Raw genomic sequence first — 24,292 nt, 5'->3', positions numbered from 1 at the left:
TTCATCTGATTTAGAATTTTTGGAAATGACATTGCATTGTATTGAACTAGTACAAATACATCATTGGCAGCAATGATTACTCCTAATTGCCACAGGAGTAAGTGGAGCTTTTCAGAAGCTTAAAAAGGGAGGGATGTAAACCACGTTAATATGGATCATGTCTTTCCTCTCCTCTCGTTATCTTTACTGGCAGACTGCTAACTTTTCTCTTCCTAGACTCTTATAAACAGTGCTGTCCACACAGAAATGATTATCACTGAACCTGGTCACTCCCTTATTGAATTTTAGGATATATTTTTAATTATTATTTTTATAAACTGTGTTAGAAGACTAATAGCTTATATACTTATGGGTTTAGTTGCTTGTTTTACTAATGGCTTGTTACAGCTAATTAAAGGAAATCTCCAGGAAATCTCTTTCTTCTGATAAGTAGGTTGCACAAACAGCTTCAAGGAGAATGCATCCTTCCAGCTGTAAATCTATACTTACAACAGCCAAGTCTGTTTGCATAGTCTAGAGTGGTATGCTTGTAATTTCAGTTTTATTTTATTATTGTAGATTCATGTGATGTTGAAAAGAGGTATTTATTATTAAATATTGGGGATTTTGGAAAAAGTAGCCTGTAAAATATTTTAATTATGGGCAATGCTACGGTGGAGTATAATCAGGCATAGTTTTTACTGGGAATAGCTACATCAAAAATGATTGAATCCTCAAAAAAGTGCATCCTATCTTTCAAGTTAACAAAAGTTAACTTTTAGTGCTTCAGTGCAATTAAGAGATTTGATTTATGAATGTGAACTGCAAGATCCAACTGAACTTTCAAACTTTTTAATTTTTCCTAGTTTTTCAGAAAATGAAACCCCAACTCAATTTTTTTCCCAATAGCTTGCATTGCTTACAGAACACTAAACTTCTAAAAAAACCCAAACCCCTAGGACATCTCCAATTATCAGAGAGATACTTTGAAAAACAAAGTTGCATGTGTTGTGAAAGCAGAGTCTAACTCAAAAAACCTAGACTTTATTGAAGATGAAAGCTATATAGAATGTGTGTTTGAATTCATTTCCAAATGAATTCAAACAGCTCTTGCTAAATCCTCAAAGAGCAGAAAGGTGCAGGTTACCAGTGCAGTGATGCTTTTGCAGAATGGCAGCAGCATCAGGATTGCAGCTTCAGTGCTGAGATTTAGCGGAGAAGCAGTAAAGCACTCCTTATCCAAAGAGCTTGCAAAGGCACTTTCTAAAAGAGCAGGATTTCCATTGTGTCTGTGTTGTGAGCTTGGCAGAGGTATTCATCAGCCATTATTGATTTAGAAGAAGGCATGGCTGGAGTGAGGAGGATTGATCTGAATCCTCCCTTGGCTAAGTTAACTATTGAGGGATCTATTCATATCAAGACGAAGCACTGAAGAGTGACCTACAATGATAAGAAACTGGTATCTCTGCCTTTTTCCTTACAGTGTGCGTGAAAAACTGGCCTGTTATTCTTGCATTTGTGTTTTGGTTTTTTCCCTTCCTCCATTAGCTTTCAGAAACATTACCTTTGCTAAGTTTAGTATTTTTTGATTTTACTGGGTAATTCTTTAGGGAGCTACAGAATAGCAGTTTCCTTTGAGATGATCTGGAAAAGGGATAGGGGAGAGAGAGCTATTGACTTTCTATTCAGGCTGCACTCTTGTGAAAAACCGAAGGGGCAAAAGGTATCCAACAGAAGTTTGGCTTAGCTGTGCTTTCTTAGTCAGCCCTCCCCGTCCCCAAGAATCCTAGCATCTCCCCAAGTTATTTCTGTGGTCAGTACTGCCAGCTTTGCCTTTGCTGTTTATATATTGCTCCTCTTCCTGAGGAATCTGCAACTTGTCTTTCTCAGAGACAGGACCATGAGCTAAGTGGACCCAGGGGGAACCATTCTTGCGCTCAGCGTGTTGAGGTCCCTTACCTGGATAGCAGCTGAGCTTGGACATCTCAGCTCTGTAATCATCGGGCCGTATTTCATCTGCAGTTTTGTCCAGCTTTCATCTTACACCTGCAACATCTTTCTGCAGATTCTACAAGTACAGACGTGCTTTACTGACAGCCATCTGAAGTGCTTCTGCAAGGAGCATTTCTCTTTTCCTCCCCTTGCATCGTTTCCTTCCCCACCATTTCTGTCACTTCACAGATAACCTGACTGTCACGTGCCTTTATGGCCTTTCCTCCAACTCGTCATTTCACATGAGCTACTGACACATCAAGTGCCACCACTGATTAGCTTCTGATCTCAGCTTGTTCAGCTATTTACTGCAGTTAGGGACAAGCACATTTGTTCTTTGTCTTGTTCTGTTCTTCACAGTCTAGAGGTCCTTCCTACAAAAACACATACAAGGCTGTTTCAGGGTTTTCCCTGCAGGCTTTTCAGGGAGAAATAAGTACCTTTTGCTTATATGCTGCTCTTTCCCTCTTTATGGCTTCCACTTGGCTGAACAAACACACTTAAGACTATTTTATCTCCTCAAAAACAAACCACAAAAACACCCAAACCCCAAACCGATGTATCTTTTGTTATTTCCCTGTTAGTTCCACTTTTAAAGACTTTGTTACTATTCCCAAAATAAAATTAGCAAAGGTAAGACTTCCGGTGTACAGAGTATACCCATTATGGGAATTAACGTATTTATCACCCTAAAATTCTGCAGATATCAACAACTAACTGGCTTGTGTTTGGTATGCAACTTGGGATGACTTTTTCTTTCTGGTATTGCAGTGACTAGCACAGCAGATTCCCTGATCTTAAGTAGGGTCCCTGTATGCTACAATGCAAACAAATATTATTCTTGTTAATAAAAGCATTCAAAGGCAAGACCAAGGAGTTACAATTTAACTCTGTTTTGTAATAATTTTAAATAAATATAAAATTGATATTATAATTCAGACCGTTTGTTACCTTTAAAACCAGATTATTCAGACCTGACAGCTTCATAAAGGAATAAAGAGAAGATAACTTTTTCAAATAAAGAATAAGCATTTGAATTCAATGAGTCAGAGTAGCTCAAGATCTCAAGATCTTTACTCCATTACTTGGTTTACTTTATCTCAAGATAATGTTAAGTACTTCAATCTTAAGAAATCTACATATATATGAACTCACTTTCACCACTTTACTGTGCTTTGCTTCACACGGTGGAGCACCAGCTGTTAATGGGATTCTAGTCCCAGGGACCAGATTAAACTCAATCTGAAGTAAAATTCCCTCAACCATGCATAATGTGGTTGAGGTTGCATTTCACAGTAAAAAAAAAAACAACAAAAAAACAACGCCAAACACAAAAAAACCCCCAAAGACCAGACAGAATATTCCTTTGAAATTGTTAATCATTAGAAGGAAAGTTTCTTACCTTCATTTGCATGGATCCTGTGAAGTGGACAATTGAAATCACAGTAATTCTTTTAATGAGTAATTAAACAAGGAAGGAATTATTAATAGTCCAGTTCTTCCTGAAAGAAGACACAAATTCAAGATGGGGAAGAATACTGACATCCAGAACAGTGAAGGATCCGATAGGTGGCTGATTTTTTTTCTTACAAAGGATTTTGTGTTGTGACTCAACAAAAAGCTCTGGATTTTGAGAGGTTTAGTACATTTTATAAACTTTTCATCTTTGCTGTTGAAACCACTACATTACTTACTGTGTTCAGAATCAAGTGATCATTATAGTGAGTTTACCTTTAAATCATCCCATATTTCCTTTATATTGCCTTTAGGTTTATGAGTCATAGCATATTGATTTCGCCCTTACATTGCCCTGAGTTTGACTGTCCCTTAATAGAAAAATGACTATTTGCTGTCTATAAATCCTACTATTTCTATTTCTTTCTGTCTCTGAGCTGTAATCTGAGCAGTGGCCTATTGTACGTCACAGTAAAATGGTGAGGTGCTAGTCCAGCCTAATATTGTTCAAATAAAAAAGTCTGACTGCCAGTCTGTTGTTACGAGCACTTTTCTAGTATGTGCTCTTTAAATTATCTGACTTCCCAATAAGTTGAACAGTTCATTAGCTTCACCTGAAGACTGTTCAGGTAATTATCTCATACAATATTTGATCCCTTCACAATGTTCAGCGTTGGCTACTGTTCCCTGCTCCATTCTGTGCCGTTCCAATTTATCACTCACCTTCTATAATGTTGACTATTACTCTGAATTGCACATCATACTGCATTGATTCCTTCGCTGTCTTGGATATAACACACAGGACTGGATTGTCATTGCAACAGCCCTCATCAAATTCTTTTTTTCTTCTTAAGGCTTTTCTTGGTTCTCTAAGGTGGTTACAGGTTTCTGATCTGTGACCTGAAAATACAGCACCAGCTCGATTTCACATGGTTAACAACTGAACATGTTCCATAATATTTCTTACAAGTGCACATGTCACTGGAGCCCCACTAACTTGTACTTCTCCCCTGGGTGTTCCTGATTCATAACTTACCTGTTCCCTGTCAAAAACTTTTGTCATATTTTTACCAGGAGAGGTATAACTTTGACCATATCCATTTCTCATTAAGAGATCAAGTGAGATATTAGACCCCAGTCACTTTTGCCTTTTCTACTGTTGTGAGGAAAGAAAAAAGTATTTCAGGCAGTATTGATAGTACTCTCCCACAACAGAGAAATACACTTTTAAAATAATGAGACAGAAGAACAAGCAGTTAACTCATAATTCTATAGAACTGTGGACTGTCTCCATACTCAGCTCAGTGTTTAGCCCACAATCCCAGCGTAACAGCCTTGGCGCTCCTTTAAACTAAAATGAAGTACATAAAGATTAGCCCAAACTGAATTAGAAGAATTTGGCTCCTTTAATATCATTACAAAGAGGAGAGAAAAACCTGTTAATAAAGCATACTTTGGTTTTCTTCCCTCTGACCATGACAGCCATGAACAGGTCCATTCAGGGAAATAAAGACCTCATTCAGCTTGTTCTTTGGTGCCAACTTACCACACTGCACGGACCCAAGTCGAGCGCCTTGGTTTGCCTGTGCTTTACTTTTCTTCTGGAGAAATGCCATTATTCACCACTTACTGCCCTCAACTTTTTGTCAGCTTTGGTCTCCTTACAACTTTCACAGATCTCTGTTGGAGAAATTTGTTCACCAAAAGTTAAAAGATCAGCATCTGTTTTGGAGAAGTGCTTTTCCAAGCCACTGGATAATGAATGCAAAGCGAGGCACCGTTGAACTTACGGAAAAGTTTCTATTATAGATCTCATTGGTTTTTATTTCCATTCTTTCATTACAATGCAACTGAATTAGTGTCTATAACCTTTCTTTTTTTAACCTGTTTTTAATAACAGATGTTTTGATGGAATTATAAAATGGAATCTGCACAAACGTAACAAAGAAAAGGATTTTCAGCTTTCACAGCTACAAGATGTATTGGCACTTTTACTAAAGTGGAAGACCTGCTCTAATTTCTTAGAACTTTGGACTATTGCTATAAGCTAATACAAAATTGCATTTAACAATAGTAAAATTTTAACTTCCTTTTATTAAAATAGATTTTAGCAATATAGCTTCATGCCTCATACATCAAACTCCAGAGAAGCAATCATCACAATAGTTGGTGGTAAAAACCCCATTTTATTATGGGCAATTTATTATATGAAATAGTACTGGAAAATCATCTATTAATTTTAATCAGGGGCTAGCATTTTAGCAGGCCAATAAGCCAGTAAGTCAATCAAAGAACAGACTAACTAAATGGAAGGTGCAGTTCCTGCATGTACAATAGCTGCTCAGTTGCCTCATTCTTAAACAGATTAAAAGGTGTGACTGTTGTGTATCCCCTCAACTAAATGTTATTCCTTATGATGCTAGCTTCCAAGTTACTTCTCCGATGGTCTCCAGACAGTAGACTGCTCATTGCTGCATAAGATGTGAACTGCTGTTTGGCTACAAGAAATGCTATGCAGTAAAACTGCATCTGTTTTACTTCACTGAGAATCTTCCCTGTTCCTTGGCCTCCTTACTTCCATCCCAGTATGCATGAAGAAGAGCCTTCACCCCATCCAAAAAGCAGCCCTTATATTTGATGAAAGTTCTGCACCTATTATTTGCCACCTATTTCATTTAACCTGAAGCATATACTCACGTGCTACCAGATAAATTCAATTAGCTTTTATGCATGGAGTTAGGAAAACATGTGAATGGTGGGGGAAGAAGTACCATCACAAGGGAAAAAAGCTGGTCTAAGTTGAGCTACCCATCTACCTCTTTGGCAGCGAGGCAGGAGGGAAGCATGGTGGCATTGTTATACAGCACACAGATGAATGATGGCTGAACAGAGCTTTCAGGCCTTTTAATCTGTTCTTTGATCATCTCTGAAATAGATCAAGGCAAAGCCATTCCTTTCCTCTCTGACAAAAAATACTTACTGACTTCTCTGTATTAAACATAGCTTCCTATTCTGGAAATTGGGCTCAGGAATATCACCTACTTAGTCCATTTCACTCTGCTCAGTACAAAAGCCTGACCCTGGAAAAGCTTTGGACCCAGTCCTGTGCTACTTCATTGAATAGCCAGAGTAACTGGGGCACGTCCTTCCTGAACTGATGGAGATACGATCGATAAAAGGAGCCATAAAGAATGCTGAAAGGAACCAGTGAGAAAACTGAATTTTTTGTGTATCAATGTAGATGGCTTTTAAAACTAAACAGAGGAATTCTGACAAATGATGCAAGTCATGAAAGTTGATATTATAAGAATCAATAGATATCTAGTATGAAAAAGCAGTGATGACTGGAGTACATTTGTCAAAGTCCTTGCACTCTCAAGAACAGATAGTGCCGTAGTGTACGTTAAAGATGGACTAGGGCATAGAGTAGCAGAAGAAAACAATCCATTTGGGTCAAAATAACTGTGGAAAAGAATGATAAACAGCTATCGAGAGACTACAGGGAATCTTTCTATGTAGTCCAAAAGGTTATCTTAACTCACGATTGATATCTTGATAGTATTTATTACACACAGGGATAAAACCTACCTGCAGTTGTTTCATTTTCTCTCATTGGAGAGAAATGCTGCTGGCAACAGTCAGGCCCGTGTGTGCTTTGCTCCAAAAGTTCATAGCGTCCTTCAACAAAAACTTACCAAACCCACAGGTTTGGATGTTCCTTTAGTTTCGGGTTTGGTAACCAATGAGGTTAGAAAAATAACCTTCCTGTTGAAGGCATCCCATGTTTGCTGACTTTAAATGCAATAAAGAACAGAGAAAAGAGGATCTGTGAAGACATATCCAATTTCAAAAAGGCAACAAAGAAAAGGTAAGGAAATGTTCTTTTAGTTTGTTGTTGGTCTCTCTCTTCCTGCACTTACAGGTTTAGTTGCTAAACATCTTGAAACAAAGCATTTGGAGAATGCAAAGTGCAATGTAACCTATAATGAGAGAGAAGAGCTGTTATCCCAATGCTTTTCCAGTTCTTCCCTCCATTGTATGATAACTGACAGTTCTGAATATATGTATATATGCACAAGTATTCGGTTCTGTATCTGAAAATTATTCCTATTGCACCACTGACTTATGGATGCTAAATCCAGAACTTGAAATAGTTTAAAATTCATCAAGTTAACAATAGTAGCATTGGTACAAGGCATAAATCCATATTTTGACATCCTGAAGACAGTGTTAAGTTTTCTGTTATCTTATTAAATTGTATCAGACTTGCCTTGCATAGAGTACAACGGGGCTTGATAAATGCTTGGCTCCAGCTACACTCTCCCATTTATTTTCACACTGTCAGACTTAATCCATAACTGCTGTTCAAAGGCAGCAAGCAGGAAATGAGGGTGCATCTTGACTCAGCTGGTAGCTGGCTACTGGTAGCCAAAAGCTACGATAATTTATTATTCAGACTGCATCTTGACAGAAGTTATTTTATTTTTTTTTATAATCTATTCTCTAGGGATAAACAATTATTAATCACATTATTTAATTAGTTTTTATTTTGTGTTGATTTGCTCAATCTCATTGACCAGAAAGCATGGATTTTTATGAAAAAAGAACCTACCCAAACCCAAACAAACCCAAACCAAAGAACAACCAGCCCCAACCCACAGTATCTGGAAAGCACATAGAGGTCATAAATGCAAGACTCAAATTGCTGGAATTAATATAAAAGTCTACAAACACGTCTTTTACTCAAGCTGAACATAGCACAGATGTTACTGCTCCACTGCAACAGATTGGCTTGACTTACCTTGAATACTTTAAATTGTTGGGGCTGTTCACACACTGGATTTCACTTCAGCACAGTCTTTGGCTGGTGCCTTCTTCGTTTCATAGCTGGCATTTAATACTAGGGACAGGGACAAGAAAAGAAAATTCATTTTCCCATGAGAGGGGCTGTATGTGTTTATCACTCGTGTGATGAAAGTGCACTTTCCTTTGTCTAAGGGCTTATGTGGAAACAAAATTTTGTATCCTAAATGGCTTACAAATGGCATCCAAATGCATTTCCTCAAATGAGCTTCCAGAGAGATGTAAGTAAAAGAACGTAAAATGGATTTTGAGCATCAATTCTTCCCATATAGAGTCGTGCCCATAAATAATAGTTCTCCTTGTATTTTGATAATTTTCCTGCCAAGAAAAGGCACTATGTTGAATAATTAACAGTATGATTGATTTTCTGCTAGGATAAATATTGAAAAAAAACCCAATAATCTATAAGCATATGAGTTAAGATTTGTAAAACCCTTCTATCTAAGCTGTTTGCAAGCAGCTGAGAAGTTAGAAGGTCCTTATTAGACCCTCATCTATGGCTATTTAGCCATAAAAGCTTTGTCAGATATTTCTGTTTGAGATGCAATCTGTTAACAGCTGCTCTCTGAAGAGCCCACGTTAGCACCTGTGTTTAAGTGATGTCGCTGCACATGTGAATATTGTGCTTCTCACATCAGGTAAATCATAACCTATATGGAATAATAAAGATATATAAGACATCTTTTGGAGACCATAACAAAACTCACCTGTATTACCTTGAGGTGTTTTCCCTAAGGTAAAGAAAACACTACCAGTATACGAACATACATCAGAGCTATGAAATTAGTGGGAAAGATGTTTGGCTTGTCAGAACCCACCAGATGTTTATTTTCCTGGGAATCTCAATAAAAAGTAACAAGAACTAGTGGGTAGCACAGCCCACACAGCAGGTGTTAGAAGGGCTTTTGGTAGAAAGCCTTCGCTAGAAAGCAGACTTTGGGCTGGCCTTACTACCACCTCTGGTTCTGACATTTCTTTCCCATGCTCTTTATATGCCAGTATTATTTATTTTATTTGGCATATAGATTAATAAATAGAGGGTAGGGTGTTTCTGCATACTGGGTGCCAGCTTGTCCTTTCTTTCCCTACAACGTGATCACCTACTGTAAAAAAAAAAAAAGAAACCAAACAGATTTTGAGCTCACAAGAAACATTCTGGTATGATTTCCCTCATATTCTATGCTTTTGAAAAATAAAAGAAACTTAGGAAAACTTTAGTAATACCAGTGCCAGAGTCTAAAGGTAGCATCATACTTGATGGTCACTCATTCAGCGTCCACCTTCCTTGGACTGCAGCTAAATCCTGGCAGTTGGCCCCATTGCTCTGCAGGCGTTTATACACTGAGGGTCAATGGAAAAAACTCTGTAACAAAAGAGAGAGTAGCACTTTAATAGATTGCCTGACACAGCAATATAAAATCCCTCTCCCTGGAGAGTTTTAAGATTAGATTAGCCCAGTGTCTTGATAGTCGAATCAAAATCACTAGCAGTCAGTGCCAGTTCTTCCAAGATGCCCTCACCCTGGGCAGCAGCCCCACAGCTGAGCCTTTCCCAGGACACATCTAATGCCTTGGCACCCACCGGTTACATGGCACTGGCCAGACACCTGGGTTTGTCACCACACTTCTGTGCTCTCATGGCACAGTAGACTGCCAGGTGCACACTTGGAGGGCGTCCGAGTTGGACAAAGATGTCAGAATGATGCAGGAGGTGAATTCTGCCTCTGATGGGTAGTGTGGGTGGGCTAAACAAGCTTTTCACTTTTCAGGACTTGTTTCCATGCTCTATGATGTTATACTGCAATAATTCTTCCTAAACCAGAATTCCTTCAACAGAGAGTACACACGGGCACCCTTATGGCATTTTTCTTCAACGCGTCCCCTTTTTAAGCACAGCTGTAGAAGAGAGAGGAGACACCTTATCTGAGCCAATAGTTCCCACTTTTTCATTGAAATCATCCTGAATCGCACAAAGTCATCTGACCAGGTGGCAGAAAGAGGAGTGTGCAAGTAAGTCCTGCCAGAGAGAAAACAAGGTGTGTTCTGAGAATATTCAGTCAGTTCCTGAATGATTCATGGGCCGGAACACAAAAGAAATCAAAATAGGTAGAATATGTCAGTTTACTTCCAAGTTACTTATGTCAGTGGATTGCTCTACTTCTAACTCTGGTAAAACTGTCAACACTGAATGTGACACAAGTGTTGTATGTAAGCTTCATACTAAATCTTTTAAAACTTTATTCAAAACAGAAAGAGCACTGATTCAAAGAGACTTACCACTGGATTTGGTAGTTAAGGAACGAAAAACAACCCCGAGGTATGCATTGTAGTGGCTTGCTGTACCTCTGCAGTAAAAGGCATGTGGTAGATAGATCTTCACACTATAGCAGGCTGGGAGAGGAAGGAAAACAAAGGGTAAAGGGGAAAAAGTAAGATGAACACAAACCACATGAGGAAAGAATCAATTATTATAATCATCAATGAGTAGCATAAAAACAAAATTGCACTGCAAATTGTATTAAGTACTATGACAGCTGCATTAGGATTTTATGCTCACATGTGCCAGTCTGCTACAGGTCGGTAGGATGAGTATTACTCAGGTGCCACCCAGACGCACTGGTACTCTTAGTCTGTAAGAAGCTCCTGCAACAGCCTGTCCTCTAAGCTTTGAATGACATCATTCCAGCTGGACTTGTGGGGTCTCTATAGATGATTTTGTGCAAACACTTTTATTCCAGAGCTTCTGTATTAGGACTTCATAACTAGGTAATAAAATCTGACTTCGTGATATTGGCAAGTAGACTTGATGCTTGAAAGCAAATGTGGTTTGTTTTTTTTTTTTTAAGTGGAATTTACACTTTCATAGAGTATGCACTTGCAGCTGTCATCCAAGCTTTGTTTTGTTTGGGAACCTTTTATAGTCCTGTTGGTCCTAAAGAACACCTTCCCTTCCTTCCCCCTTAAGTTGGGAAAAGATCTGATAAGGCTGTTTTTCACTCTTTTGTACTGAGCTTTGCATAGGCTGGGATAGCTTAGCACTTTGTCAGCTGTGACACCTATATTCACTCCTTTTAGGTAACAGAAGATCAATGGCCCTATAATAACATTTTATCTTATTCTTACTTTCAACTTGTCTTGCTGCAAAAATGCTCCATGGGGGGGAACTCTGTCACTGTGGTTGTATCATAATTTTCCAGCTACTATACTGCAGGGGGAGGAACATTCTCAATAGCACATAGTATATTTCACTGTTTCATCAGCTATATTTATTCATAGAGCTTGTTTATTATGAAGACATGTTAAAAGTGAAAATAAAACAAAATAAGTGTTTCTAGATGTTCCTATTCATCATTAGAAGCCATCTGAATTGCAAAAATGCCACTGTATCAAGCAACCATTTCCTTTATCCCTTGGGCTTTTGAGAAAATCTTATTATAGCATCTCAATTGTTGCCTTGATTTGGGATGTAAAAAAAAAAAAAAAAAAGGAAAAGAAAAAGAAATATGTTCCATTTACTGATTCCATTGCAATTTAAATTAATCAAATACAGTGTGTTGTGCATGTCCCCTCCAAATAGCTTCCTTTCTGCCAGCAAACTGCTAAAAGGTTGTTTCATAGTCTACTCTACAAGTGTTGCTTAATCTGTTCTAAATTGTCAGTACCAAGTTTTGTGCCAGTTTCCACAGGTTACTGAAGTATGCAAAACAGTGCGAACTAATTGATGCAACACCTTACTGTCGTCTTACCTTCTGCATTCTGGTGCCGCTTGGTGCTGGTGGCCTCTTCACTTGCTTACCACAAAGCCAGCTGAAACAAAACCCCTTCCATGGGAACAAGGTCTAGCTGAAGAAGATACGGCATCATTTTACTTTTGCACTGTCTGTTTTCACTTTCTGCTTGTGGGTACCAGTCAGGAGGGTCCTAGCGCTAACAGCACTATCAAAGGCCAATACTGGTTCAGACCAGAAAAAATCATGTGCATTCCTTATCTTCACTTTAAAAAAGGCATTCAACCATGTTGATTTACAAGCAATTTTGACCTGCTTAAATTATCCTGTCTGTAACCAGTTGATAGTGAAGCTACTAATTACCCTCTGGGTGGAACAGCAGTCATGATCCCAAGAATTTGTTGTGCAAAAAGCTGAACAACCCATTTGTACAGACGGAAAAAATGGAAACAAAATTCAAGGGATTCTGTTGTATGTTAAGAATATCGACTCACATGAAAGAGAAGCTCTTTTTTCTCCTCATGCTTACTTTTCGTCAGCACAGTTACAGAAGAACTATCCTGAAAACTGAACCAATTGATAACCACTGCTGCAAACCCACTTAAAAAGTTGGTGACGCACCAGAGAAATGGAGCAGAGGATAAAGCAGCAGCAGCAAGCTGGGAGCAGTGTAGCGATGTGAAGATCTATTCCTTGACTGTGCTCATTTATTGAGGCAGAATGGTGAAAGGAGTCCAAAACTAAGTATTCACATTCATTACCAGGGAAAAGGAGGGAAAAAAGAATTTTCTCTTTACTTCTTTTGATTTCAGGAGTGATTAGGTTCAGTTGCGTCTCTTAAATTGCTTGGTAAGTGTTCTATCTCTGTCATTTCAATAAAAGGGATAATATGTTTCATTGTAGCATTTTCACTCAGAAGAGATTGGAATCAAAGAATCAGAAAGAGGAGGGCAAGGTAGTATTCTGAGGTCATTAGGATGGTTTAAGAGTTGTTTCATTGTCTGTCTAAAAGCACTCTATCACCCTTCTTCAGATCCTGTAAATAGGAGAACTGCCTCTCCTGAAAAACAGCATTAGTGGTCATTTTAGGATTTTTTTCAGCATCTATTATCCTCTGCTAAGCTACTGAACACAATTCATCAGGACACTCTTCTGTAGCATCAGACTGAGTTAAATCTTAATACAAACACCAGTGTTCTGTCACAGATGACAGTTGTTTTATTAACAGCACTGCACTAAGCACTATGTAGCCAACAGCAGAAAAGTTTTCTGAAAGTAGACATCACTTTGCCTCAGTAAGGCAGAACCAGAAACACCAGAGTCTGCAGTAACAATTTTTCTTTATAGCTTCCTGCTTGACTACAAAACAATTTGCATCTCATGTGTGATGTCATTGCTCTGCTGCTGCAATGCCAGGCATGAGCCAGGTCTGAAAATGCAGTTGGAGAAACCAGGTTACACCTTACACGTTCAGTCCTTTCTTGGTACTGCTGCTAAACACATCTAAACACGTGTAGTACGCAGATCAGGGTCACAACATTATTGGTCTCTCCTTCTGCTCTCAGAAAAGTAAAGAAATTCAAATCTGTAATGTATTGAAGAAGTTAGAAGAATCATGTAGGTTCAGTGTTGCCAGCACAGCGCCTGAAGCCGAGATCAAAATCCATATCTGTAGTATATTGAAGAAGTTAGACCCTATATCTGAGATTGGTGAATAGATAAAATGTTTGCTCATGCAGTTGAAATATATGTCCATGATATATTAATAAGACAAACTGTGTCCTTGAAATCCTAAAATAGTCTTTTCTAACATCTGATACATCCTTTCTTCAAACAGTATTCACAGACTCAACAGAGTAATACGTCAAGTGTGCACACATGAGCCCCAGTTGCATAAAACCCGCTCCACCTGTGTTTGAGCTGACACAGAGAATGTCGGCATGTTTGGTGTGAGCCAACAAATTCATGAACGAGACATCAGGTAAAGGTTATTAAATACAAAGGCATCTCCTCTGGGTCTGGAAGTCTGATTTGCAAGGTATTGGTGGCTCTGAGAATAATTACTTCATGTTTGGCCTGTCTGTGTTTCTGCTGTGAGGTCAGCACGTGTTAAGGAGTAGTTGAAGTTGTCACACGTGAGTAAAAGAGTACGATTTTAATAAGTACTGTCTATTTTTCAGTTTGCACTAGGAAGTTGTTGCAAATACTCTCCTACCAAAAAAAAGAAGCTTTGAGTTTAAATGTGTCTTAGGACCATAAACATACTGTCTACTGTACTTGTTAGGGAAATATTATAAACATATCTGGCACTATTTTAGAGAAAAATGAAAAGACTAGAGATTTCTTTAGTAACCAAGATTTGAAAGATTCAGACAAAAAAGTCTTACAAGAAGCCATTTAATCCTGCCATTAATTCATCACCCATTTCCTTGACACAGGTGCCAACCCTAGAAAAGCACATAGTGTGCAATCTGAAATAGACAAATAACCATTGTCCTTTTTATTAATTTCATAAATTAGTATTATTGTGGGCATAAGGGCAATCTTTGAGCCATAAGGCTTGATTCCAATTAGCCATCAACACTGACAACCAAAAGTTGCTTCCAGAGTTCAAAAGAATTACATTAGATATAAGCGAAATCAGAATCAGGCCCATACATTCGAGCTCTGTTTTTTTCTAAGGTTACAATAGCGCCAATACTAAAATTTTACAGTGTATGGTAAATGTCAAGAGATAAAATATTTGGAATTTTTACTCATGAATATATTTCATTTGTTAGTGCAAATGATTTCGATTACATTTTACTAAATACATAGCTGCTTCTCCTTTTGCAATTAACAATTCCTAATAATACAGTCAAACCTTCTTAATCATTGTTCATTCTAGCATAAAGTAAATCTTGCTGTGTTTGAAGAGAACCTAGTCATCTTGACAGCATCCCGTTTTGTTCCTTTTTATTTTACAAGATTAGAATACTTAATAACCTTTACCATATTTGGCTGCAGTGGAAGTGTGAAGAGTAAAATTTGCACAGTGGAGGATTGTATGGCCGGGACAGAACTCAGTGCTGTAATGAGGTTTGGTTCTGTTGCTCAGGTTTACAGAAAAACTCAACATGAATGGTTCTTTTTGCCTAAGGTTGCCCTGCAGAGTTACATATAATAGTAAAGCATGGTTAGAGCCAGGTCTATCGTCTGAGTATTTGCCAAAACCATTGATTTTAGGGTGGTTTTTTTCCTTGCTAAAACCATTCCAGTTTGGAGGAAAATCAATAGAAATACTCAGTGCCTAAACAGTCAACCTTTTAATTGCCCTGGAACGCTCACATACACTTACACTCAACCTTGTAAAGAGTCAGAGAAACTCCAGAAACAGTCACAAATATTGAAAGTCCAGAGTTGGTATTGCTGCACCTTTAGAGCTCTGCTGCAGACTAGCCTTGGGAAAGATCAGCGAGCCTTTGTGGACACCCCCTTAAATCCTCAGAAACTGAGCATGGAGTTCTTTTTAACACAAGCTTTGTTTTCATTAAAAAGAAAAATATGTTCAGGCAAGTTGATGGAGAAATGAACCAAATTGAATGTTCTCTGCTTTGCTACAGTGCTTTTAAAATGGTGTCTAAACAGTTGGTCACAGATTTATTTATGTTTCCATGTAAAGAAAGAAAATATTATCATTTTCTATACGGGAAACAGTTTCCCTAATTATTTGGCTCCTTCTTCTACCACATAAACAGCAATTTGTACCCCTCTCCTTCAACTGGCTGCAATTAGCAGCTACATTGCAATAAGCAGATTATGTTAATTAAAAACTCAAAACTATGTAAACAATGGGAAAGCTGACTAACCATTTTCTATTTTTGCCAACTGGGAGGAACACAAGAGAAATTAGTACCAAGCTTAATTTTGCTGTTTATAATTCAAGTTATTTGTAACAAATAACAGCATTTTAAAAGTATTTTTAAACAATTAACTGTATTTCTCTATGCTAATTGAACCACATCCCACATGAGAAATTTTGCATCTTATGAACTGGGAAAAAAAAGTTTTAAAAAAGTCTAAAAAGGTGCTAAGGGAACAGATTTGCACATGCCATCACTGAACTGTATATTAAACACAAGTTCCCTTCTATGCCTGAGTGACGCTCTCAAAAAGTCATAACTAAGGATTAAAGTATAACTTAGTTCTGCTGCTTTGGCAAAATTTTTAGCAAATTCTAGTTTAGATGTTACCTAGCAGAAATGAAAAAATTGTGAAGTTTTAAGATTTTGTTTTGTTCTTGTTTCCAAACCTGGGTTGTTTAATGAGGGTGGGAAGAGTGGGAGGCAAAAGTGGATTTTTCTTGTTAGTTATTGTGTTCTTAGTGCTCTCTGCCATGGTGATACCTCTCAGTGTCACCTGCTGAGGGGATGTCACCACCAAAGGAACTGTGCACACGGAGGGGCTGTGTACATATATAAGATTTGTTGACTATAGCTATGAACTCGCCATTGACCAGACTTTGGAAGCGGAAGAACTATAGCCCTTCTGCAGCTTCATACAGGAAATACTCCAGGTACACAAAGGAGACGGCACGCTTCCTTCCCCAGCTTTGCACTACTAGGTATTGCTGATTGACTACAAAGAAGAAAAGGAGAGCGTGGGGAGTGATCACAGCTTCAGATGAGGTGTTACACCCTTGTGATGAGGTTTTTCATTGACTGCCTAGGAAAAGCAAATGATACAGAAATACATAATGGCTCCTGCAATCTGGGACCAGGCTTTCAGAGTGGCCAGTATAAAACTGCTAGTTCAGTGTATTGTTTCAATTACACCCTTGATCCAAACTGCTTTAGAAAATGGGAAGATTCTCAGGAGATGTGAACGTTGGTAGAGGTATTATTCACAGACCCTAAGGTGGCCACATAATGCTAAGTGTGTAGGAAAAGAGCATGGGAAGTTTGAAGAGGGCAGAGATTTAGAAGAGCTGGTCACACCGTTAGATTTTGTACCTACTATGTTTCAGTCATTTACAGAGAGTGGGAATTCTCAAGTACTTCATGTATATTATGTTAGAAAAACATTTCTTCTGGTTTAAGGGCAACACTGATTTCCTATCTCCCGCTGCCCCGCAGAGCTCACAGACTGTGGGAGGGCTACTCAAAATAAAAGTGCAGTTGATCATGTCGCTTTTCGTATTTCCACTATTTTCCTTTTGGAGACATGAACTTTAAATGAGCTGCTGTACAAGCTTCTTGGGGTCAAAACAGAGGAAATCACATCCACCACAGAGACAGGCACAGCAAAACCCCCTAATATGACCATTATGTTCAACTCGGCAGTCTTTTTCCCGTTGGTAGGTTTTTGATACAAGCTTAGCATCAAGCCAGGCTGTCAAAACCAATGAAATCTATTTCTGTGACATTGAAAGAGCTCTTGATGAAAGTCAATCAGTTTACGGAATGGTTGGTTTTTGTTGGGTTTTTTTGTTTTTTTTTTTTTTTTAGAGTACCTGGAATCAAGACAGGGCAAGCGTTGGGTTTCAACAGAATTGCTGCTTTTTCTCCTTAGTTTCTAAGAGGTAAGGAATATGTGACATTTGTTCTGCAGCCAGCACATGTACTTGATGCTAACAGCTATATTTTAGTCTGACCATTTGCCAAGAGTCTTGTTTCTTAACAGAATTCACTCTTTTGCCAGATCTTTTATTTTGAAATTAATGGAGGGGTTTAGCTCTTGATGGGACTCTATTGGGAAACACACAGAGCAGTCCTCAGGCTCCTGGGTGGAACACATTTTAGTTTTCATACTCTAGAAGGCAGAATATCAAAGGGGATAGGAATGATAAATGGAATAGCAGCTTGGCTAATACCAATGATACTGGATAATTTTTCCATAGTTATGCTTTCACGGGATTTCCTGTACAGATAGGTACGTGCTCAGTGCTGTAAGGTGCTACTGTTAAGAAGTGCTAGACTTGCTGCAGAAGGCTTTTGCCTGCACATACAGCATTTTTGATACTTCCTAGGTGTTCTGGACTTACAGGTTATGAATACATAGTTTGTAAGATCATCCAACAACCTTATCTAGTCCAGAAGCTTTTTTAACCACAATCTAAACAGTCTACTTGCTTATAAAGATTTCTATGAATTCTTTGATTCCCATTTAAAAAAGGGGCAGAAGATAAATACCCCAGCAATAAATATGTGTTTGGTGGTGTTATGAAACATCAGTTGTTCCTTTGGATGGATTTCCACAGCCTTGAAGCTAACTATGGCTCTTCAGAGATGATCACTTTACAAAAAGATTCACTTTTACATCTTAATCCATTCTCTGCTCAAGGTGTAATGAAAGAAATTACTATCTTCTCCCCAGACAGTTATCATAATAGTATGAAAAAATGACTTAAATATTGACCTTGTCAATACAATCAAGTTCAGATGAGCTAAAAGTAAATCAAATGATCTTTTAATCCCAGGAAAATGTTTTAAGGCTTTTCTTTTTATCGTCTCAAGCTCACTTTTAAGGCCTTAGTTTATGACACAGTAGTGATTCATGCAATCACCAAAAGAAAACCGAGAAAAGAATAAAACAATGCTTATCCACTTTTGTGGCACTGAATCAGTTTTATGGTTTGTTAACTCAAAAGCAATCTGTATTTTTTAAAAAACTCTACTGATTGTTACTTAATTTTTCAATAAAATAAGCCTACCAGCAATTTTCTCATCCAATATAAATCAAAGCAATACATCACTTAACACTGGCACTTTCCTTTGTTCCCTTTCCAGCTGATGCTCCTGAATTTTATCCACTGTTAATATATATTACATTTTCTATTCATTCCAAGTGGTACTTGCTACTGTTCCTCTAGCTTCTGATCTCTGAACTGGAGCCAGGACTCAACTCAGAGCCTCCAATTCCACATGAGGAAAAAAGGTACTTCAAAACAGAACCGAAGCTACCACCAACCCTGGGGATTAAATCAATGTGTTCTGCGGGTAGAGCACAAGCACAGGTCAAGTTATGCAACTTATTTAGGAGGTTTTAATGCCAATACCATTGGATCTACAGTATTCCAAGGAATTATGTTAACTGACAGCCATCAACAAAAGCAGCAAGAAACCTACAGCCAGGAGATTATTCTTTCTCTTCCTAGAAATGTAAATTTGAAGCTCTCCCTGAACGGATTTTACGCGTCCATTAATTTTATTGATAATTTCCTAGAAGTTTTTTCTAAATTTTTTTAATAGGGAAGATAATGAAATATGTTCCAGCTTTTAGATGATGAGATTAGGCTATTCAAAAATTTAATTGATACTATAAATACACAGTTCTGTTGCAAGTTTACCAAAGATATCCCATTGATTCTGGATATAATTCATTTCTTTAATAGTATCTTTGAATAATTATTTTATTTATATACTATCAGAAAAGATGACATAATCTGCTTAATAAAATTATAAAGAGAAGATGCTACGGAAACTTTCCCCTACATAGAGTGGATTCACAACACTTGCATAAATATAGTTTATTTCTCCAGTACCTTTCCTGATACATATATAATCTTTCATTATTCTAAACTCCACCATGGATGAATTCCAGTTCTGCCAAAGCTACATCTCTTTGCTACCAGTTCTAGATAAAGCTATCCCAAAGGTTCCACAGAGATTGTATTATATTACATGTATTTATGAGACCTCCCCTGGAACGGGGGGCTCAGCTCTGGGCCCCTCACTCCCAGACAGACCCTGAGGGGCTGGAGCGTGTCCAGGGACGGGCACGGAGCTGGGGAAGGGGCTGCGGCACAAGGCTGGGGGGGGCGGCTGGGGGAGCTGGGGGGTTCAGCCCGGAGAAGAGGGGGCTCAGGGGGGCCCGATCGCTCTCTGCAGCTCCCTGACAGGGGCTGTGGGCAGGGGGGGTCGGTCTCTGCTCCCAGGGAACAAGCGACAGGACGAGGGGAAACGGCCTCGAGGTGCCCGGGGGAGGGCTGGATTGGGGATTAGGGACAAGTCCTCACCGAAAGGGTGGTCAGGCGCTGGGACAGGCTGCCCAGGGAGGGGGTGGAATCACCATCCCTGGGGGTGTTTAAAAAACACATAGATGTGGTGCTTAGGGACGTGGTTTAGTGGTGGGCTTGGCAGTCCTGGCTTCATGGTTGGACTTGGTAATCTCAAAGGTCTTTTCCAACCTAAATAATTCTATGATTCTATGTTATGGCAGTTACTGTGCGATATGTCCACTTCCTTACCAGAGAACAGGGTGCTCAAGGTCACCAGGTGGAAACAAGGAAGCAAATGGTGAAAGAAGAACCCCAATAAGCCCCAGCAAATACTGAAGGAGGGGAGAGCAAAGGACTTATTTCAGATAGTGGATCTTCTCTTAACTGTAGTTTAGGGGACACACAGACAACAAGCTGGTCACGTGAACTTCTGAGACTAGGGGCACTTCCTAGCCAGGTTTCCTGTAACCTTACCACAAGAATATTAATGCACTTTAGATCGCTTTGTTTAGCCATACACATTTATTTTAGTTCAACTTTTTAATTCATCAGAAGAATCTGTGTATAAAGCCAAACAGTGGACCATGGGAATCCTGAAGCATCACACAGTGGAGGTGGTGGGTTTTTTGTTTTACTTAAAAAAAACCCCAACATAAGACATTACATTAAAGCTACTTAAAAGGCAATTTCACAGTGAGGTATGTAAAAGTTAGACATGAAATAATACTATCCATATTTGATTGTCTCTTTATCTATATGAGTTATTGCTATATAAATTTACCATAAACTGTTTTTTTCTCTTGGTTTCCTGCGTCAGTGCCCAGAGCAGGAGCCCAGTTCAGTACAGCTGAACGCCCCAGTCAGCTGTTCTTGCTGCCCATCCCACGGAGGCATCCTCAGAGGAATGTCATACCAGAAATTCCTCAGGGACTGCAACATTTTCCCATTTGTGAGAAAGACTTTGTTATTTTTAAGATTTGGGCAGAAGGAAGGTTGGCAGAGAATCATACAACCATGGCTATTTTCCTCCCACTCCCTTTCCCTGCCCTACTAGAAGCGATAAACAAATCCAGAGAGATGTGCAAAGCTCACCTTCAGCATGACAGCCCTCAGTGACCAGAATTTTGAGCTGACAAGGACATAAACTCTTTTAAAGTGAAGTGTGTTATTGATTTGTATGCAGCTATAGTGCAGAGATCAGGGGAAGTTCAAGGCTATACACTATTGTTAAATTCCTCTCAGATTAGGGGGGGAAAAAATCTAATTACGTTCATTGAGGTACCTAAAATGAAAAATCTATTTTAGTATTTTGAATTTAAAATTGATGGATTCCTTTGTGTAGGTTACCTCTTAAACTGATGAAGCCTTTCATCCATTATGTACAGAACAATTATATCTTAAAATAAATTAAAAGCAAATATATTAATTGTAAAACTGAACCACCGATGTTCTTTTATTGTGGGCATTTTAAAATAAATAAAATCAAGATTATGACTCAGGAAGATGCATGAAAAAGTGTGATTATTTACAATGCTCTTATTACTGTTAATACAGATGACCCAGAAGTGATTCACCCTCAAAGCAATAATTTCTGATTTTATTTTTAGTAATTTTCAGACTGACTCCAAGGTTCTTTGCAGCCCCAGGAAGGTCTGAATGGTCTGATGGTTCAGTTTTGCTATGATCATTGGTATTAGTATTTTATCTAGCACTTGCATTATCATCAATACTTAAAAAAAATGCACTCTAAGAAGTATCTAGAAATGAATTAATTCCACATGATTTTCAGAGTCTTAGGCCTATTTAAAATAATCTCATCTGCTTGATACAAGTAAGTCTTGTTTAGCCCTTCCCTTCCCCTCCAGTTTGATTCAGCTTTTCTCTATTGTTGTGGCAGACCTTTCAAAATGTGTTTGATCAGAGATTCTTTCCGCTTGATGTTCTGTGTCAGTGATTGACAACAGTCCTTTGTGAGCAAGCATTTAAGTAACGATGTACGGACTTGTTAGGGAGCTGCTATGTCAAGAAGAGAAATGAACAATAAATTAGAATAAAATGGAATTGCATTTGAAACTTGGCTGCAGGATTTTGCATTTGTGAGGACAAAGGACATTTGACAATCTGAGTCATCTTGCAGCTTTGCCTGTAGCAACTGTCAAATTAGTTCTTAATGCTACAGGGAAAGGGATTGAGTCACAGCATTGCTTAAAGTTAAGAGGCTCATCAGTAAATCACTGGCAATATTAACAATTATGAGCTACGCATTAATATGGCAAAAACACTCTGAATATTATGCTTACAACAGAAAGCCAAGAGGTGAACGTAATTTTGCTTTCAGATTCCTGTGCCTTCTCCCAGGAGCTAGAGATTTAAACTGGGGAAGGTAGAGGAAAAAGGAATAAATCAATTCAAGATTTTCTAGATTATGTGGCCTCATAACAATATAACAAAAAGGTAATCAAGCACTAAATCTGGATTTAGCAAAGTGTAGAAAGTGATGAAAGGAAATGCTTACCTGCCTATAAATTCAAGATTTGCGTGCATGCCTGTCATCCCTCAACTACATCTAGCAGGATCCCACACTGCTCCTCCCTCCTGTCAGACACCTTTGACTCCATGACTTGTCTGCAATAAGGATGTGACCAGCTGGAAGTTGTGACCTGATGCCACGGTGACTACCTTCTCATCAACACACAGTTCAAGACAATTAATTTAGATTGTGTGTCCACTCTGGGGACAAGGAAGGGCTGTGTTGCATACACCTGTCCCAGTCCAGTCTAAGAAAAAAACCCTGAGCTGCCTCTTAATTATAAGCCGTATTAGAGAACAGTATTGTCTTCCTGATTTTCTTCACACAGAGAAGCTCTTAGAGCGTTACGCTACTTTGGATGCCAGAGACATTCAAGCTGCTTCACAAAGCACAGTCCCTTTGGTGGATTTGGGTCAGACGGTGCTCTAGTGTTAGAAAGACTCACACAGAATGCTTGGATTTGAACTATTTTTAAAAATATGGTGCATTTTCAGGCCAGCACTGGCTTTCATGATCATTTCACGTGTCATTTTGTAGAGTGGCTTTCATTGGGAAAAAAAAAGTACGCTGATGTTTTATTTTTAAAAGTGAAGACAAGACTTAACTCTCCGATATTATGACCAGCATAATTTCATCTCTTTCAAAATCTCTGTAGGTCTAGCTCAATATGCCGTATGATATTATAAGGAATCTATTGTGCCAGGCTCTACGCCACTTTTCAAAGACACAACTGCACAACTCTACCATTTTCTGGCATGAAAGGGGTCAGAGGAGAACAGAATTAGATATGTTGTGGGAATGGCCTGAGGTACAATTGCATTGACAACCCATAATGACGCTATAGGATATCTGCTTTCATAAGCTGCACAGGTCTGTCACACAGTAGGCATTGCCCTTTTAAGTGCTTGCACACTGTAATGAAGTCCCGTAACACTGACAAAAGAAGGATGATGAGTACATTCACCACCTGAAGAGTCTCTTATAAGTGACGCCAGAGAAAGAAATTTCCTGAGCTCTGCAAACACTGCACTAATGAAACTTCAAGTGGGGTTGGTTGATTAAAAATCATTTAAAAAAGAAAAAAAAAAAAAAGAAAACCCACACAAACAAGCAAAGAAACTAACTAATGTATGGAACTCCACTGATACATATTTTTTAAAGAAATACTATTTCCTGTACCCCAGCTCCAACATTGAGCAAAAATGTCTTTCTACTCACCAAATTCTTTGCCCGGCACACAAAAGTATGATCACAGATCTCAGATATTTCCCAACCATAATGAAGATTATGCAACATTTGAAATTGGTCAGTCTAGATTTGTTGGAAATTCATTTCAGATTTATAAGAATTTGTGAGCAGACTTCTTTATAACCAGGCTGGAAGTACGTTCAGTTCTTTAACAAGCTTTATTATCAGTTGGATTGTTAACTGAACCTGAACATGCAATTCAGCTCAGCTGGACAAGAAAAAAAGGATGATTTTTTTTGATAGATCTAGTTGAAAGCAGAAAATGACATGCAGTTCAAGGGATTTCGTAATACACCTTTTTCTGTTTTGTGCTGTAATTCTTTTTTTACTAAATGTGCTGAATTTTGGAGTAAATAAAGGCAATGCTGTCAGTGCAACACCACCAATCTATAGTATAAATTGCATAGCATTTAAATAACAATTTACAAACTAGCTTGTGGGATTAAATTCACAGAGGACTGCAGGACTGGCACTGGAATGCTTTCTGGGTTGTTAAATTGCCAGTTATGAGAACACGTCT

General features: G+C 38.5%; 1 long non-coding RNA gene across 1 annotated transcript in view; it reads right to left on the bottom strand.

Moving 5' to 3' along the window:
- Positions 1-11,984: 11,984 nt before the first annotated feature.
- The window catches only part of LOC129737448 (uncharacterized), a 141,162-nt gene continuing 128,854 nt past the window's right edge, over positions 11,985-24,292 (bottom strand). The window contains exon 3 of the long non-coding RNA XR_008735319.1: positions 11,985-12,131. This is a non-coding gene — a long non-coding RNA (uncharacterized LOC129737448). The remainder of the gene's footprint in view (positions 12,132-24,292) is intronic.

Source organism: Falco cherrug, chromosome 15, assembly GCF_023634085.1.
Source record: "Falco cherrug isolate bFalChe1 chromosome 15, bFalChe1.pri, whole genome shotgun sequence".
NCBI classification, from domain to species: Eukaryota; Metazoa; Chordata; class Aves; order Falconiformes; family Falconidae; genus Falco; species Falco cherrug.
Note: the sequence above shows the minus strand (reverse complement) of the source record. Positions and strands in the feature narration are given on the sequence as shown.